This window comes from Phalangium opilio, unplaced genomic scaffold (genome assembly GCF_054372755.1).
Source record: "Phalangium opilio isolate 3A_F unplaced genomic scaffold, DU_Popi_V2 ptg000031l_1, whole genome shotgun sequence".
In the NCBI taxonomy this organism is placed as follows: domain Eukaryota; kingdom Metazoa; phylum Arthropoda; class Arachnida; order Opiliones; family Phalangiidae; genus Phalangium; species Phalangium opilio.
In genome coordinates this window covers 10,751,683-10,772,443 of record NW_028324158.1, presented here as the reverse complement: position 1 = coordinate 10,772,443, position 20,761 = coordinate 10,751,683, and the positions used below count along the sequence as shown (strand labels likewise).

Sequence of the window (20,761 nt, the reverse complement as noted above, 5' to 3'; positions counted from 1 at the left end):
ATTCTATATAACCTATCATAACTAATTCACATTGAAAAATCATCAGTTTAACATCTTATCACTTTTTCATGGAAGTATTTTATAAATTCACAATAATACTTCATAAATAAAAACTAGTCCATCAAAGAGAGTACAGATTTGAAGTTCTTAAAAAAAAAGAAAATAAAATCTTTTGAAACTATATTTTTGATAGAGTTCAAATTTCGCGGAACTAAAAATATTTTAATGCATTTCGTGTTTATAACGTAACGAGCTACTCAATGTAGTCTAAAAACTCGAGGATGCTTTTGAATTAATCTTAAAAGATGAAAAGAAAAAAAAATATTCTTAAAGAATAAATACGTTGATAAAATAAAATTTGTAATTTTCTCGATTCAATCTCGAGTCGCGCCGCGTTTACGTAGGAAACTTGACCCTTACTTGGGAGGTCAATAATGTTTTTAAAGGGAGCCGAAAAAACGGGTCCATCAGGATATTTAAAGGGAAAAATATTTAATCTTTCCTACAGGTCTAAAAAAACGTGCAGCATTAAATTAATCAAAATTTCTTCAAAATAACCGTCTTACAAAACGACATAATTTGCATAAATTGAATAGGTTCAGGAACTGAAGGATTGTAGGGTCATGTCAAAACGTTATTAAAGTTTTTCTTAAATCATTGACTTCCAATCAGCCACTATTGAGTAATATAAATAGAGATTATGCTGAAACCTAATTTAATGGACTCTTTAATATCGTCTGCTTCAGTTAGATAGGGTAATTCAAAGTTGCAAGTCCATCAAATTTGGTCCGAATTGTTGTAAGTCATAGCTAACGTCTTTGTGACCACAAGAAAAAAAGGTGGTCAAACACCAGACCCTCGATTTTTGCAAAGTTATATTAAACAAATGTTTCAACCTAACTCCAGTAAAATAAATATCATGTCCTTGCTTAAATTGTTTTTAATTCAAACCCCCTATAACTGAAATAAAATATTTATTTATTTATTAAATAAACTATAAATTAATATAAACATTAATGTAATGTACTTTCCACGCCCCATACCAAAATGTCAATTTTAACAAATAATATTTCTTGTTCTATCGCGTTGAAAGCGAACTTTAATCTTGATCGTAAAATATCGACAGTAAAAATTCTTGTATAACTCTGTGATGAAATTTAAAGGCTTTAACAGAGAAACGGTATGGTACATCACAACCTAACTCCCCCTAATGTTATACGAGGATTAAAATGGATGAAAACAAGCTTATAGGACTTAAAACCCTTCTTAGAATAACATACGGTGAAGATAGCTCAAACATCAAGAAGTTAGGATGGTTGTTCACACCATCATGGAGGCAAATCGAAGCCCAAAAGTCATAAGGCCCTTCCACGGAATAGATGAACCAGTGTACTAAATATTAAGGAAATCTGTTGAAAGAGTATTTTACATTTCCGGGCACCATTTTCCAAGATGGCGGCGGTTGGAAAAATCTTTCATAAGGAGTACCTACTACTTAAGAGTTACACCCCTGCAAATTTTCAGCTCTTTAACTAAAGAAGTTTGGGCTTGGCGTTGATTATCATCAGGCAATAAGGACTTGGACTTACGTAGACAGTAACCATCTTAACTACAAAATAAAATGTCGGCAAATGTACATAAGCCATAAAAAAGCAACGGCATGCTCAACACAACGGGGGTCTTGAGTTAAAAAAAATTCCTACTGCGACTCGAGCTACGTAAACAAACATTTCGTTAGATCCAAGAAAACCAAAACCAGGAATTCCTCAAGAAGTCTTGATTATAATGTAAGCAAATGTTATATAAGACAAGACATGTTGTAAGTCTTTGAGGATAGCTGAGGTGAGAATGTGTACATAGTGAAAAGTGGCCCGGGTCAAACATGACCAGTATGTGTGTGGTACCAGTAGGCCTACATCGAGTTTAATTTGCTTGCCACAGAGGGAGGACGAGGGAGGGAGGTGAGACGCTAAACAAAGTTACTTGTTATGTTCTTTACGTGACATGGTAGAATGTTCACCTCATGCTGATTTTTGAAGGTTACCTAAATTGCGGTTGTATATTTTAAGGCTAGTTTATTCAAGAAGTACACTAGTACGACACTTTACAGGCATATGTCTCGCGCTACATTGAGGCGTAAGGTGGACATTGATTGGTATGTGAACGCAAAGACGTTAGCAATGCTCCAAATTTTGGATGGTCCGTATTGTTATAAACCATATCTTAATTTAACACTTTGTTGAGCACATACTATCCAATCAAATTTTCCTTCTTAAGAAAACAATGATTGTGTTTAAACAACAGACGCTATTTCACCCCAGACTTCAAGCACACGTTGTAATAATAACTTTCAGATGATCTACTTCTGCGACAGGTATTGCTAGAGTAATTATTCACATTGCATATTATATATTAATGGAATATGTTCACGAGTACCACTAAAAGATAAGCACTGATAGCAATGCCTTACTATACACTATATACTATATGGATTAATTGATAAACTATAAGGAGCGCGTTACGAGGGGCTAATCACTATCAGATTTCCTGTTTACATGCATTAAGAGTTACGTGTAATCTCGGTTAAGAGTTTACAATATTACACATGAGGTATTCCCTCGGTACCTTATCAAAAATACATAAAATCATGTGCCAATATTCAATAAAACCAAGAAAAAAAATTCTTTTTATCATATAAAGAACTGGATCGATTTTGACTGCAATTTTTCTTCAAAACTCCTCCTTAGTCTTTCTTGGTCTAATCAGAACTATTTTGAAACTACACATGTCATATTTGTTAAAATAAAACTATCATCGCCTATTCGGAAGCGTGTAATCTCATTGAGAAATATATCAGAACCACTCCTAAAAATTATTGAGATCATAACTATATATTTTATACAATATCGCAACAAAACTCGGTAGATCTATTAGTCTGATTCACGCATCGACAGCAGGAAAAGAAAATTAAGTAAAAAACTATATATATAATACCACGATGAAGATATTTATTGAACAAGTTTCATTAATCACTCTTAATTGAGAATAGAGCATTTTTTTGGGGGAGAAAAAAATTATATTGCTGATTTTTATCGATATATACAGGGTGTGCATACAGGGAGAATGGTGGTAGGAGTCGAAAATGTATTTTCTATGAAGTTATGATTTGAATATTTGACGAATGATCCCTTAAAATTAAGTAGGAAACGTTTGGAAAGACAATTTCTAATTTCTAATCTTAATTTGTAAACGGTGGCACTCGGGGTAAATTGCCAAAGAAAATTTTGGACTCGCGGTAAAACGGTCCTACCATTCTCCATTTTTTGAAATACCCTGTATATATTTACCAAGGACACTGAGATCATGGTTGACCACCATGGAAGATTTTTGATAATCGTAAATCGTAAATAATGATTATTTTTCCGGTATTCTCGTATTTTGGGATGAAAGGAAAAATATTTCACGTGATTTATTATAATTTTTTGATTTATTATCTGATGTAATTTTTATTGCCTAGCCTGGGTTGCAACTTGCTACAACATATGAAACCTATAATTAAGTGTCGTAAAATGTAACCTATTTTTGATGAATTATATTTGAGCTTTAATTTCCTGGATGGACAAAAATCGTCGGAAGAGATTTGTTTCCAATTGAATTTATTTTTAATAATTTGATTGCCAAATTCCTTAATTTATTGTTTATAATATATTTTTACTAGGTAATAAAAGATGTAAGAGCACCTTGTGTTATTTAACCATTGAGGTTAGTACAGTCGAAGGCAGGGGCAGTCATTACTCTAATCTATTCTAAATAAAAATTGTCACATACCAATTTCGTATAAATAATTTTGGCCTAATATTTTAGTGTAATAATTTAGTTGAATATCTTTATCAATTAAACAGGATTAAAAGTTAATTAAACGCAACCACACTGCGATGCGGTAATAACCAAATATTCATTCAGAAATTTTAAAATAAACTTCAAATTGTTCCCCTATAGCCATTAAATGTTGAGCCACGGACTTAAATTTACAGTACATTTACTTTGTTGTTACGTTCAAGTGCACGATATGGAATGTGTTACGATGTAATTAGCGATTAGTGTACGTGTTTCTCAAAGCTACACAGCAAAAACCAAATAACTATAGCTTTGTAAATGCCTCAGTCAAAATAAGCCAAAAGAAGCTTATAACTTAAAGTAATCATTACTAGGCCTAATAACGTCTTTTAACAATTAATCCCTTAGCTACAAAAATTACCAACCTAAAGATACAAACTTCTATTTTACCAAAATTACAATTACAAGCTTCTTAAAGGCAATCGAGACATAACAGAACTTGGTCTTTGTAAATGAATTTTTACAGTATAATAAAAAAATAAAAAATTGGCCAAAACAATTTGACAACTCCATTGGAGAGAAACTTATGGTTAGAAAAATATTGAAGCGTGCGTTGCTGCTCAGTTATAAGAAGGATGTCTGGACGCGATATAAGTCTTAAAGGACTAACAAGGAGAAACCGTTGTTTTAAAAGTGGCAGTCGTCCCAGGAAATGGGGTGTCAAAAATTCATTTCATTCATTCATTGCAACGTAAACCCTCTTTCTATAATTCCATTAAAATGATTTGTCAAAGAAGAACCATTTCAATAACACCTTAATGTTCGTTCAATCGCGTTCTTAAATAAACATATTAAATGACATTTAAGACTCAGAATCCTTATTAATATGCTTAGTTTTCCAGGCTAGGAGGATTCATACCATTTACACAAGGAGACCTTAGATTCTATAAACTTGTGAGACATTTCTTATTTAAAATTGATGTATTTTGTTGAAAGAAAAATTTATTACGTCATTGTTATGATCTTCTAAGGACTGCAGTGCAAAATCTAAATTAATTCCTTATGGAGCGAGGGGCTAACCACTATCAAATTATTTCTACATCCATTACGGATTAAAGGTGTTATCAAGGGTAACGCTTATTGTACAAAACAAGGAATATGGTGAGTGACTCTCCCCTTGTTTGACTCATAATAAATTAACCAAAGAATTAGTAATTGCTCTATTAGTTCATTCAGTTTTGCAACCGAGATGAACATTAATAATAAGAAATGACGCAATCTTAATACTTTTCAACTTCTCGGTCGTGATCTATGAACTAAATTATACGCCATAGCTCTTATTAGAAAGAATTTTGCCATGCCAATTGGCAGTTAATTGCGAAAGAATTTAACACTTCTCTTTCAGTCTGTACCCTTATTCATTCCTTGCCTACCATGGGAAGTGTGCAAATTGAATTAATAAATATAATTCGTTTTGCAAATGACGGAATAGGAAGTTTATTAAAGAAGCGTTTATTTCAAGCTGACGAATACTGTTAACCACGGAACGGAATTAGATTCGATATTGTCATCACCGCATTTATATTTGGATCCACGAGTTTTTGAATCATCGTAGTGCGATGTTATTAAAGTAGAGCACAACCTAACCGTACTTTATTATAATCAAGCAAAATCTTAACCCTATAACCAGCCAAAACCTATATTTTAAACCTTACCTAACAAAACAAAACCCGAACTTAAAAAGAAACAAACAAAAACCCATCTTAACCTAACCTAACCAAAACACAATTCAGTCAGAGCCCATCTTAACCTAACCTAACCAAAACACAATTCAGTCAGAGCCCATCTTAACGTAACCTAACCTAACCAAAAGACAACTTAATCACAACCTATTTTAACCTACAACTTAATCACAACCCATCTTAACCTATCAAACACAACTTAATTAAAACCCATCTTAACCTGACCTAAATTAAAACAAAATAGGGTGTCAGGACCTAACCAAACCTAAACTAACACAACAAGGGTAAGGATGCCATCTTATCTCCCTTATCAGAGTCAATCTCAGGAATGCATAGAATAAACAGAAATTAAAAATCACTCACCACTGAATTACAATTCCCAAAAAACCTTTCTTCTTCACAAAACCGATTCATTAGTAATCATATTATAACATTATCAATCCGAGTGATAGCGTTGAACTGAGTGAGAGAGAGTGAACACATCGAACGCGAGGCACCTGTTCCAACGGAAGGAAAACCCCAAACAAAATATCGTACTAGCTAGCATTTAGTTTTTTTTTAAAGGACGCACCACACGTTTTGCCTGTTCTTAATGACGTATGAAGCCCGGCCAACGTGACGTAACGAAGCATTTCCCCCCTAAATATATTAAAATACAACTACAAACGCTGAATAAGCATCGTAACAAGAGGAAAAAAGCGTTTTCCCAAACGGCAGGTGTGAGAGTTTCGAATATCGTGCTAAACCTATGGGAACAGTACTGGTGAATTTAAATGATTTCAATGTCATTTGGCGTTGTGTACAAAAGGCAAGGACAGTATTAAAGGTTGATGGTAATTGTGTCAAGTAACAATAGTCAAAAATATATATTGTTACGCACGAAAGTTGACACTGAAGTTTAACCTACATCTACTTATATTTTTAATATAACACATGGACAACCTACAGTAATTTTAGCGTATAACGATAACGGTCCGATGTGAAAAAATATCAATATCAATATGCAATACAATTATAGTTAACTTACATATTAATAAAGGTAAAGGTGGTTAGATTTGATAACGTTGCAAACTGAATATGGAATGATCTTTTGATTTTACAGGTACCCGTTATAATAACGATTTTGGTCCTCACGGTTTAATTTGCTTTAAATTGTTGGCAGGTTTTTTTTCAGTAATGTTTTGTTGAGTTTTATTTTTTTTTCTTTTTACAAAAGGGTGATGAAATGTTTCTAACTTGGTCTAGCGTGTCCAACTTGGAAATAACTTTGACACACTTATTTCTTAATAGATTGCCTGTTTTGCATATAAATATGTTGGGAAAAAACTTTATTAAATGCAGTAAATTATATGTTTTCCGCCAGTTTTATTGTTGATTATTTTCTTGGCCATGTGCCGGCCACGTTTTACTGTGGTTTATGCAGTATAAATTATTTATGGTTGTTTACAAACAACAGTGTTTAGAACACCATGCGTGGCATTTTAATTTCGCCTATAAATTAAATTTGGAAAGGTTTCTTGTGTCAAATTAGGTCATTTTTTAAATTGATTTTAATTTATTTACTAAGCCTATTTTTTCAAATATTTCAAATTAGGCTTAAGGTTTTCGAATTTCTCTCGTTTCTCGCGCACCTCGTAACATACTTTGAACTTTCAAAGGTTATATATTATTGCACGCAAAGCAAATACTCTATCGTTTGAATATCTCAAAATATTGTATATTGCTTTCAGATCTGCTTAATTGAAACAGAACAAAATTCCAAATCAAACTTATTACTTCATCTTATTAACATTTAAACTATTTTAACGAGGTAGACGGCAAAATTGTCTTTGTAAATTCCAACGCAGAAGACTTTCTTGAAGAAATAACGACTTAAAAACCCCATTAAATACTTAAGTCGTAAAAGCTTTCTTTTTTCGGTACATTTAACAAGGGAGTGAGTAACTTTAAATGAGAGAATAAGTTATATTTAGTAAAACCTAAAACGTGCCTTGGTTTAAAGAATGAAGTCAACTTTGAATATTAAAACTTTTACTATATAACGAGATATGACCGCGCATAAAATGTCAGCCCACACGCAAATATAGAAAAAGGCACGAGTTTAAATCCAAGATTACGTGCTTTGTTACAATAAATCAGATGATGAGCTCGCGTCTTCGCCAATTGCTTCTTGAAATCCAACTAAAATTTATCTATGATCAAAAGAACCCCCTCCCCTACAATATTGCATCTAATTTTACAGTCTTAGGCCTAAATTTGGAACTACTAATTTATTCGCTATTAATTTATCTATGAATAGAAATAATCCCAAAAATACGCCTAGGTCTAACTATGTGCAGTCAGTGAAGAGATATTTTTCAATGACCTTTCTCCATTTATATCAACGGCAAATTGTTGGCAAGCTTTATAACTCGGGGATTGCGGTTCCTATATTTAAAACAGTTTAACCTTAACCGCGTTGCCAAATTATTTGTGAAATTACATGTCTTGTAAAGAGGTATTATATTTATTTTATAAAAAAAATATAAAAATTCATCAAGAAGTCGTTTGAAATTTAATATTTGCGAAAAGTATGATAAAAATCAAACGAACCCCCAAGGGAATTTCTTACCATACTTTATAGTTATTGTTTATAAAAGAAAAAAATAAATCGACTTATTGTTTGATACCATTGTTTTGAAATATCACTTAAAAATACTTCTATATTAAAATTTAATTTTAAACGGTTGAAATCCTTGAACCTTTGAAAGTCAAATAATTTTCTGGTAAATTTTACTTCAATTTACGAATGTCTTTTTATTTCAAATATCTTATTTAAAATAATAACCATATAGAAAAAACAAACTTGGAAACAACCTTGTTAAAGAGAGTTGTTCTTAAATCTCCAGAAATCACGACCTACTGCACGATTTTTATCAATAAACAAACTACAAACGTATAAATATATATGGAAAACGTTTTGAACTGATTACAAGCCCTCTAATACGTAAAAATAGGCCGAGATTATATAGTATAAGACCACCCGAGTTCAAAATTGTAAGCCTTCCCTACAATTAACAAACGCGACTTACAGATTTCTAGATGATTTTTTTTTTTTGAAAAAAAAAACCTTGTACATCAAAAGAAAGAACACGATTAAGTACCTAAAGAACATTGAAGGATTCATATTTTCCTACTCTATATCTATCCACGACTTTAGAAGGGCGTGGTTACAAATAAAGAGGACGCACTGTACGCTTAAAGATCACGTGGTGTCGTGGAAGGTCCCCGAGTCGATTTCTTAAAAATTAAAAATAGTGTTAGCCTGAACAATTAAGGCAAATTTGAAGAAATCATATTTTCATGTTGACCATCCATGATGAGACTCTAGAAGGGCGTGGTTATGAATAGAGGGCGCGCTTAAAGGTCACGTGGTATAGTGGAAGGTCCTTAATTGGTTAAAGGTACCCATGTACATTTCGTAAAATGTCTTAGTCTGAACAATTAAGTCAAATTTGAAATAACTGAAAAACATTGAAGAAATAATATTTTCGGATTCCCTATCTATCCACTGTGGGACTTTAGAAGGGCGTGGTTATAAAGAAAGAGGGCGTATTGTACTCTAAAAGGTCACGTGGTATCGTGGTAGGTCGCAAATTACTTATGGCGGTTTTCTTTTAAAACACTTCTAAGTTTTTCGAAATGATTTTAACGCTCATTTATTAAACTAAAACCCAATTAAAAAATTAATGCTCAGCCCATTTCATTCTCCCTTTCATCAAAATGTAAGAACTTGACTCACGACGAAAGGAAATAAAAATAAATATAAAATTAAAAATTATTAACATTCAGTAGGGCAAGAGTGCATGGCAGCAATGATATCTTATCTAAAAGTTTTCCTAGTTAACTTGTTCTATTTTTATTAATAAGCGTTATTGATTATGTTCAACACGAAATGAAAAAACCATATAGCGGGGCCCCTCTCTGATTTCAATCTAAAAAAAAAATGGCGTTACGTAATTTTTCGTTTCTCTCTGTGAACCCAACCAACCAACATACTCGGTATATTAAGACACTTAGATCTTATCACCTTTATAAAAAACGTTATGTTGGAAAACCCTTAATTAGTCAATTCCATTGTATCTTAAATGACCTCTATTTTGTAGGGAAAAAAGGACCGCAGGAAATTCTTCAAAACAATAGAATGGATGTCTCCTAACCCAAAGAATCTTCTTTTGTATTGTATTCTAATTTTGATTTTCACGGAATAACGTTTAACTATCTTACTAATTTAGTTCGTAAAAAAATTAAATAAAGGGCAAAGCGTGTTAATTAGGGATGAAGTTTTATGAATTTTGCGGTCAGGTTACAAAGGAATTTATATATAATCATAAGGTTATAAGATATGTTCCATAAGTTTGTCACTGGTTTCTGAGAGCTTAGTACAGACACGGCTTCAAGATGAGATATAAGTTAGGCATAAGTTTATAACATATGTTCATTCCATAAGTTTGTCACTAGTTACAAACTGGAGGTTGTCATGAAGTGAGTGAGGTAGGTCATAGATTCGAGGTAAAGCGACGCCTGGTGAGGCGCTGTCAAATTTGGGCTTAGAACAGACAAAATAGGGGGAGATGGACTGCAAAATTAACAACCGAGTGCAGTCTTCAATTCTCGCTTGTCGTTCTCGAACTAGCTCGAGCTGTAAGTCTCTAGCATTACTAACTATAGGAAGTGTCATACTTATGGAACAGAACGTATCTTATAAACTTATGATAAAATATAACATATTTTTCAATCTCACCCTTTCAGATATGATAACATCAAAAAGGGGTTTAAAATGAGGTTTAATTTTAAATAGCAATTAACATTGAAAATGCTGTTATAATTCTTTTCTTCTTTTTTAATTTAACATCAAAACACCCTTAGAAGGAATCTTGTTTTTTTTTAAAAAACGAGTTTAATTCTAAATTGAGCGTACGACAGGTAGCTTGTGGGCATATCTCGATGGCGAACATAAACATGATCTTTAATATTGATCAGTTAATAATTCGATCACGTTTTTTACGTATAGATGTACAGAAACCCAAAGGACATACTTTTGACGCGCGAATCCCCAATTTTGCATGGTTTTCGACAAATTATAATTAAAATTAGAAGCAAATAAACCCAAGTTTCTTTGATATAAATATAAAATTCTTTACTCAGAAATGCATACAAGTACTCGGAATTATTGTGCGCCCATGTATAGCATGTTAATTTCTATGCGGCCTCTGTGGGCTGAGCTTGAGAACGTACTATCCGTCATGTGTTATAATTATGACGTCTTTCCAACTGTGATTTCATTGGTTAGTACATGGACGAAGCAATATTGGTATTGGTTCGTCCATGGTTGGTACAACTTGGTCAGGCGCATGCCCAAGGTGAAATGAATTGCGAGATACATTATTCGTGAGGATTTTAAAATGATCAGCCTAGCTCCTCCCACAAAAACCGCATAGTTTGATAGTTACGCTGATAAAATGTCTAGACAATAATTCCAATTACCTGTATGCATTCCATGTTTCTCTATAGATATATATGGTTTGGGAAAAATTAGGATTTCCATACACTTCAAATTAATCACCTTCTGTTAAGATTTAAAAAAAAATACCCAACGGTAGCTATACCTCGCCCCTTTTGCTTACGTCAAAACTTAACGATAATAATTCTTCTTAAAATAAATATTAATTGGACAAGCTTAGATTCAAGTTCACGCATACTTTAGTCGGTGGTATTGAACTTTAAAAGGGTAATATTCTTACCACATATTTTTTCTTCTTAAGAATTAAAATAATAATAATAATAGTTCTAAGAAGGTATTACTTGGTTGCGGTTATATTGTCCTAAGGTGGTGTCTACAAAATCAGATAAAATTTAGGGTGTGTTACGTTTTTATGTATAACCAGGCGAAATATCGTGATAGGGCGATTTTTTTATCGATAATTGATCAGTTGATTTAAAAATCTACCTTGTTATCTTACCCTAAAAATTCCACTATAGCAACATCCATCTTTAAAGAAGCGGCCAGAATCTTACAAAATTTTTTTTTAAGCCTAATCGAAAATTTGTAACAAAATTGCATTTCTATGGTTAACGGTAATAGTTAGTATGGCTGTGATATGCGTATTGACTATAGCCATTATCCCTCAATGCATTTTAAAGAAGCAAAGGCTTAGTGTGATTTTTATCCCATCTCAGATAAAACTTAGTTTATTGTTATTGATGTTAGTAATTCACAAAAGAGCTACAAATGTTTCATTAATTTCAAAATTAATTAAAAAAGGTCTCCCATGATCAGCTGAGTAATTTTCTTGACAAATATCCCAAGTAGCTAAAATTCCCTCCCTGAACTTAGTTCACCTTAGAAAAATTATCGAACAATGTGAATTCACACTTAATTACATTTCCTTGACATTTATGATATTCACGACTATCCATGATATTTCAAAGTCTATTTCAAATTTCAATGACTTTTCCAGGAAATCCTAAAATACTAGAGTGTACATTTGAGAGTTTAGGAAACAAACTGACCTCCTCAACTGGGCATAAAAAACCCAATAAGAAAAGCTACCCCTTTAAACCCAACACACGTCGTTATCATTTAAACCATGATTTTCACATATTATGTAATACAGTGTACGCTTTCTATATTAAAACTAAAATATATTCCCTATTGCCCTTGGGATACCTGTACGATTTCATTTCAAACATAGTTACAACGTATAGTCTGCAATTAGACCGTTACGATGTCAAAATACTAAATAAGAAACCACAGACTGAAATTAACCTCAAGTTTATCTAGATGCATATAAATTCATATAAAACAGTATATATATAAAAAAAAATTAAACCTCAAATATATACAATATAATATATTATAATAACAAGCTAAGAGTGTTTTAAAATATTTGTAAAAGTGTACGGTAGTAAGGGGTGGAGACACTTTTATAAAGTATATCTTGAAGTTTATGTAAGTTTTTTTATATGGCTTTAAGACTTTTAATATAAATTACTTTTAGGGTGGAACGGGGTTTACGAAATTTCGTAACTCGTATTTATTGAGATTGAGAGTATGTGAAAAAATGTACTATAAGTGTTTAAAATAAAAATTTATATACTAGGTACGAACGCATTTAAGTGAAATAATATTAAAAAGTATCACAATAAAAATAATAAGGTTTGATTAATATTATTGCCCATATCTAAGAATTAGGGTCATGGGAAATAATTTATATACTATATAACTATAATGTGTAAGTATAGGTCTGCCTTGATGACCTGTAGAGTGGTACTGAGAGGGGCGTGACGTCAATATTGGTAGTTTAAATTGTATGGCCTGAGCTGACGACTTCCAATATGGTGGCCTAAACCGAGGTAAGAGATATAGGAGGGTGTGACGTCACCAGAAAGTTCGTAGTAGTGGCTGACTATAGGGGCATTGGGCACGTGAGTCAAAATAAAAGAGACTACAGCGCCATCTATGACTAATGTTTATCCTTAACTCTGAAACAGAATAGAAATAGGCAAGGTTTACTGTGGTTTCTTTTTTGGTAAACATCATCAGCTTATGATATAACTAGTTAGGCTTTATCGCTAACTACTACGTTCTGGTGTAGATCACTCCCTAAATTATTTACACCTCAATTTATTATAAATATTTTCTCGTGGCATCAATATTTTATTATACACGACCTTGTTATCTGATTTTCTCCATAAAGTCCGGGCGCATTAACTCAGATTAACTTAAAAGAATTATATAAATTTTAAGGGGCGCTAGTCGATTTTAATCGTTAATATAATTTTTATTACATATCTATGCTTCTAAGGTGTCTTGTTTTACCGGTTTCAAGACTGGATATTTCGCTCTTAAAACGATTAAAGCATATGGATGGAAAAAAGGCGCGAAAAAAGGTATATACGCGCCTTATAGGAGCGGCAAACGCGGGCCCTATAATTATAGCACCTTGTGATCAAGTTTCCTCGATTGTAAAGATGTATACTTACATTTATAAACTACAGCTCGTAATAGAATAAGATGGAAGTAAGAAAATTATAATTCTTTAATTCGACATCAATTTTTTTTTCTTTTCGAGTTTAAAAAAAAAAAAAGAATGGCGGCGCCTTTAAATATTAGTATTTAATCGAGATATGATTGATGAGGCTTAATTTGACCGCCCTAAACGTCCGTGATACGTACCAGGTTCCGAACAAATAAATAATTTAATATTGTAAATGATACTTGATAACTTAATTTATCTTGTGCGATAGATTCTAAAATTTTCAGTATTTTGAAATTGATATTTAATTTTTATGTTTTTCATTATTTTCATTCAAACTTTATATAATTCTGGGGACGTTATTTGAAACAAGGGGTTCATGAAAAATCCTGGGAATAGTCTATGGAATGTCTAATTTTTAATAGTATCTTTAATTTTTCTGTAACTATATTAGGTCAAAGGTTATTGCCATTTAAAATATTGTTATTATATTTGGAAACATGAACTTCTTTCGATTGTAAGTTGTTTGAAAAAAAACATGGAACACGTGAAAATTTGAGGATGTCATCTATGGAATGTCAAATTTTTAATGCTATTTTTAAATTTTCTGTAACTATATTAGGTCAAAGGTTATTGCCATTTAAAGTATTGCTATTATTTTTGGAAACATGAATTTCTTTCGATTGTAAGTTGTTTGAAAAAAACATGGAACACGTGAAAATTTGAGGATATCATCTATGGAATGTCTAGTTTCTTATGGTGTGTTTAAATTCTACGTATCTACATTAGGTCAAAGGTTATGACATTTAAAGACAGCTAGAAATATTCCTTATTTGTAAAACCTTATTCCACATTTAAATTCGAGATCGTAATAACGCATGAACTAGCTTCCTTACAACAGTGTAGCCTTCGAACACAACATAGACCAACCTAACTTCATTCAAAACATTTCCAAATAAACGCGTGATTAGATCCAAAACACTCATCCACTTATATCGTCTGAAGCCTCGATAAGTATTCAAATCAACCTTGCATAAAAAAATAAAAAATTGCTATCATTCATTCAAAGATAAATAAAAATTTCTCCCATTGAACAACTGGGAATTGGGCAATTTGACTTTGTAGAATTTAAACGTACTAACTAAATAAATAAATAAATAAATAGAACTATGAGGATAAAAAAGTTGTCGAATCTCAAATGATTGGTTACGAATAGAGTTAGAGGTAGAGTTAATAGAGGAAAAAATAAAGCTGCTATATTTTCAAGGGGATATTGAGGGAGGTAATGGGGTATAGAGTTAATAATCATTATCCAAGGTCTAATATGGCTCGAGGGCGGAAATTCTCCACGCTTATCAGTCAGATCGAGTTCTCTAAATCGATGCAATACCGAAGATCGTGAAAAATGAAAATAAATGGGTGCCTAAAACGTTTCATCACGAATATACAATAACATAAAACCTACAGGAAATTAATAAACAACTTATTAATTTATCTTTCATATCTATTGCAAATTCAAAGTGAAACGCCGCTACGTAGCCTTGGTTTGGTAGTTGAATGAAGCGACAATATCAACTTCACAGTCATATTTACAATACCTTGTCTGTAGCGCGAGTACCACACGATATCTACCAAGGTTGAAGCTTTTGAAAGCTACTACGTTGTACGTTGTACGGGCAGTTTGAGTGGAATCAAATGGATGATTGAATTGTCGGTTAGTTTTTTCCTACACAGACGGTATTAGTTACAAAAGAGGTCTACGTTAGTACTAATTTCCATTATTTTTTTTTATAAAAAAAGTAAATAAATAAAATGACCATCGCGCGGTTTACTACGAAGTAATAGTACTATTTTTCCCGCTTTTTCTACATTGAAATTGCGCCTTATTTTTCAAGTGTACTGTAGTGTTTTTCTCAAGGTTTCTGTATAAGTAGCAAATATAGGGGTTAAAACAATGAATTTCAGCTTTGTACCCGTGGGAAGTGATTGCTGTAATTTTCATAATTTGTCAAAATTGTTTTTTTTTTCGGATAAAATAGTCTTTTTCAGGGTTTGGTTCAAACGGTCTTACGAATCAAAGAAAGCTCTATTTTACCCCATAGACTTTTGAAAAGGAGATATTGGCTCTATCTCAAAGTACGGCGTATAAAAGAAACCAACCAGGAACTAAACAGTGCATATAAACCCGAGATAATCCAATTCAAAACATAAACAAACTTTAAAACCCCACAGTTCCATGCAGTTTATTTCTTTCAACACGTACCCTTTCCAAACAAAACCTAAATCTTTAAATAGCAACTCGGTCCTTTTAGTAAATGGGACTTTAAACGCAAGCGGCAGCAATCAATTATGTCCCGAGTTAAGTCGGGTCGCGATTCTAATTAGAGCCCTACCCTACTCTAAAATATACCGGAAGAAACTATAAAAGTCGGAAGAGAGCTAGCCAATATCCGTGGGAAAGCTTTTAGAGTCAAGCAAAAGAAAAATAATGTCATCGAGACGAGCCAAGTAACATTTGGTACCGAAACATCGTGAGCCAAAAACATCCTGAACAAGCTGCGCAAACTTGGTATATAGAAGAAGCAGTGATATAAACTCTTCAAAGGAAGCACAACACAGAAAAACACGTGCTCATGTCACTTATGCCAACCACGTGTTGATCTTTCCCGCCCTTTTCGGAAGCTAGATAGCCAAGGGGCTCGCTCGACAATGTCTTAGAAATTAAAAAGTTACGCGAAAACTCTATCCAAAGGGGAATCGATCGGTTAACTTCAGACGAGGGGGTTTTCACTTTTTAATTTTGAGTTAACGATATTCATTACTTGTTATTTTCAGAATTTAAGAGACTGAAGTGACTAACCCCTCGTGGTAAGGGTGCATAAGTCGTTGAAAAGGCGCGGAATTTACGCGCCACTTTGCAAACTGCAAAAGCACGTGCGTTTCCAAAAAGAAAAAAAATGTTTGCGGATATTCGCGCCAAAAGAAATATTTCAAGGCGTATATTTTCAACATTAGGGGTCAATGGGACACCGTTTGCTTGCTTAACGTAAGTCGCACCAAAAGCAAGCGCGACATTACGCAAATAAATAGGCATATAAAATAAGCTTTGAAAGTTTGCATAGTCGTCGTCTATCAAAAGGTTCCCCTTCCCTTAAAATTATTATTTTTTTTTTTTCCAAAATGCATATTAGGAATGTGGGAAAATCTATATCACTTCAATCAGATTAAATAAAATAAATATTCATAATATTATTTTGATGTGTCGATGGAAACTAGATCATGCATTCAATTCAAAAGTACATATCTGGCTATAATATTTTTGCTACTGTGTTATACATATTTTTTTTATCAAGGTTCAATATTCCATCAATTGATATTCTAAACCACTACGGTGGTCAATTTTAAATTCAAATATATTCAAAATATACGAACGTAAATGATGCCTTTTCAATTCAGGAATTTATAATGAAATTTATCTCAGACAGACTTACCGTGTTACGAACGCTGCTATCAATATGTTGTGATGTGACCAGATTCCCAAAAATATATATTTTTTTCAATGGATGAAAAACCGCAAGTTCTTCAATACCTTTAATGAAAATAATAAAAATATTGTAAGTTTAATTTATAAATATACAATAATAAATACATAATGAAGATCATTAATTATAGAGTAATTAAAAATACATCACAGAAACATTAGGGTTAAAGTAATTAGGCCTGATTAGTAGGGTATAGACTTAACAGGATATTGTGAAGAGGATTAAAAATAAAAATTAACCAGACGTTTTTACAAGAAATAAAAACTCCTTACATTAAGTAATATTTTTTTTACTTCAAAACAGATGAAACCATAAGACAAAGAGGGCCAGGTGAATAAAACACCTGGTAAGCTAGTAGTATTTTTTGACAGATCTAAAACGAAATATAATAATTCTTCAAACATCTGTTGAATGTGCTAACATAATATAAATTACTATTAAGTCAAATAAAAAATGAATATAACTATATTATATCCGCTACTGTATATTTATATACTCAAAAGGTGTGGACTAAGTTGTTGAATCACGTGGGTTTTAATCATCAATTGACAATGGTGCTAAGCCTTTTACTCAGGAACGTAAGGATTAATTGTAAATACATTAACGGGCAAAATTTATTGATTTTTCTTATACGCTATTAATCCCCTTAAGTGTAATTCAATCAAAAAGATTCAAAAGGCGACGACATCGCTAAGCGGAAGCATTATTTTTAATACAAAAGGATTCTATAGGAGATACGCCCCCTCAAACTTTTGTCAAATTGTCAATTTTGACTTTTGTCGATTTTTGAATAGAAAAAGCTGTCGTTTGCCAATTTCAATTCGATATATAGTTTCAAGTGCTTCCTGAATTTGTTACCAAACTATGTATTTAAAAAACCAGGAATTTATGCATTTAAACGATGCAAGAATGAATAACAGTTAACTTAGTTTCAATGCTCCCTCTATCCTTAAATGCGTAACTATTTCTTTATGAATAAATTATTGGTTCTACGTCAAAATTTATCTCGTTGCGAAGAAAGATACAATTTTTTCTTCGATGACCTTGAAAAATAAAACCCGCCCTCATTTTCCTTCCCCCCGTTCCGCGGAGGAGTCTCGTGAGCCTGCTATTCATCCCCGCTTTTTATAAATAAATAAATTCCTCATGAAATTCAAACCACCATTTTTAGGTGATCGCAAATTCATTTAAGTATAGTATTTTGGTTTCCGAATTGTTTTAAACCAACATTTACGTAAAGTTAAGTGCATAAGAGGGGCATGATTTTCTCTCAAATTTTCTTTCAGGGGTTACAAACATTAAATATCTACAACCTAAAGATGTGTGGGGTCCACACACAAAAATTGATTGTTCAAAAGGGTGGCCTCTTCCATTTCAGGCCGCAATTTCTAAAAGTACTCCTTTTCTAAATTATAAGCAATTTTAAAAGATAAATTGATAAGTTCACCTCACCAAAATGAAGCATAAAAAAAATAATTCAATGTTTGTTTCAATAGTAAATCATTAAGTTTCTTTTGAGGTCAAATTGAGGTTAAATTATATTACATCACTCGTGTGACATTTACAGTCTTTTAGCGGGTTAGTTAGCCCTTTAATTACAAGAAAACTAAGCCCCTAAAACACTATAGTTTATTTAAATCAGAACACGTAACATAACGAGCTGAATAAAATAATTCACTAACCGAAAGAAAATATAATAATAAAATAAATCAGTATTCCATTCTTGTTCAGAGATCTTGACACCTAACGTTTTCCAAAATGATTGTTATTTCACACGAGGATTTAATATTTATCAGTTCAGAGTACTACTTTAACTCCTATGGATATTTAATATGGTATATTAATCCGCCCCAGTTTTCACTACAACTGTATTATAAGTTAAAGAATAGAGGGATAAAAATTGGCCAGATTAAGATCAGCATGGGGGTTCCCCCAAAGAAAAAATTATTTCACACACAAAACCTTTCAATTTTTGGAGAACATCTCTCGGTTTCTAACCAACCAAGGCGTCAAAACTTCAAAAGCATCACGAAACCATATTTTTTCAAAGAACTTATATACCAACTGAGAACATATGAATATCTTAGTTAGGTCTGCATAACCAGTAGCCATAAATAGGGGAGGCTCGGAGAGCACAAATTCTCCGTCATCAAGCAGACGACAATGCTCCCCTCCCCTAGAGTTTGAAAAGGGACTATTCTCTGTTTTAACGTTCTCAAGTATTAAGTAGGTTCCTGCTTTTAGTGATATAATATTAGTGGATTGGTACCCTCAAATTTCTAAGGATAAAAAAAAGGTCGGCGAGCCTAAATGCTTATTTTTCTAGGGCCTCAAAACGAGAGAGAGAGAGAGAGAGAAAAAAGGAACCTAATTTTTTTCCTTACAGATCTTCAATAGTTCTCAATGACATCATAGAAAAAAAAAACACTGAGCAACACGTTCGGTTTTTTATCACAAAGGGGCCCCGACTAGCATTCTCCGTAGCTATAACCGATAACTCGAGAATTTGGCTTTAATGCATAAATTAATTTATCAAACTTCAAAGTAATCAAATTGTTAAAATTCACTTTGAGAAAAAATGCTATTAAGGGTAATAAAAATTAAAGAAATTTAAAATGGGGTAAAATAGCGCATGCGTACGGTAATCCTGAGTATGGCAGCGTTAATTACAATCTAGTTAATGGCAGAAATGCTCTGCAAAAGTTAAAAGTAACAGGTTTTTCACGATTTCACAAGGCTCAAATTTAGCCCTAAAATTGGCTTTAAGCAAAAATACATAATTTAACAAGTTGCCCTAACTATTAATTAAATATAATATAATATTAATTAAAAATAAATCTAAATATAAGATAAGAAAATTTAAATTAATATTGATTAAAAAATACCTTTAAAAGCGATACGACGAAAACATCTTTGACTCTTTAAGACGCGACATTTCTCAAAAGCAAATGAAGTATCTGTATTGCTAAAAATTAATTTCTACTTTACCCAGAATTATTTGCATAAGTTGAAGGTTATGGAAAGGTTTTATTTTTTTAATAATTTTTTTAAGTCGGTTTTTTATGAGCAGGGCCCCATTCGCACCTCCTATCGGCCTTGTACACTAGTAACCCCTATTATTTTTTTATACAAGGTTTCAATAACGATATTTCAAGCCGAGATTTGACCAAGACGTTCGACTTTAAACGAGGTCTACCGCCTTCAAACTTAGTATAAACTTAAGTTGAAATAAATATAACCATAGTTGGGGCATTGACTTAACAATGAACCGATTAAATCATTCTAAGAATTTTTTAAAAGAAAGTTTTATGGGAAAGTTATTGCTATATTATTATTTTCCGTTTTAGAAAAATGTTAAAATAAAAATAAAATTATAATGATATTTTGGTTATGGTAAAATAGATAAAGACTAGATATCAAAAGTTACGTTAAATTTTCGTACTTATTTTAGTTTTCTCTGGAAAATGCAGGCTTGACATGAAATAATATACTATGTTCAAAATGTTTCTTTTAAGCAAAATAAATGGAATTTTTACAAGTTAGTACAACTCAGTGGGGGTCTCTCAATCCAATTAACATTTAAAAAGACCACCAAGAGAGTTTCAATTATACTTTCTGACAT

At 32.3% G+C, this 20,761-nt stretch overlaps 1 protein-coding gene across 1 annotated transcript in view; it reads right to left on the bottom strand.

Moving 5' to 3' along the window:
- Positions 1-20,761, bottom strand: part of cv-c (RhoGTPase activating protein) — a 120,851-nt gene that overhangs the window by 94,179 nt on the left and 5,911 nt on the right. The window contains exon 2 of the mRNA XM_089870146.1: positions 17,089-17,186. The gene's annotated coding sequence lies outside the window, so the exon portion shown is untranslated. The remainder of the gene's footprint in view (positions 1-17,088; positions 17,187-20,761) is intronic.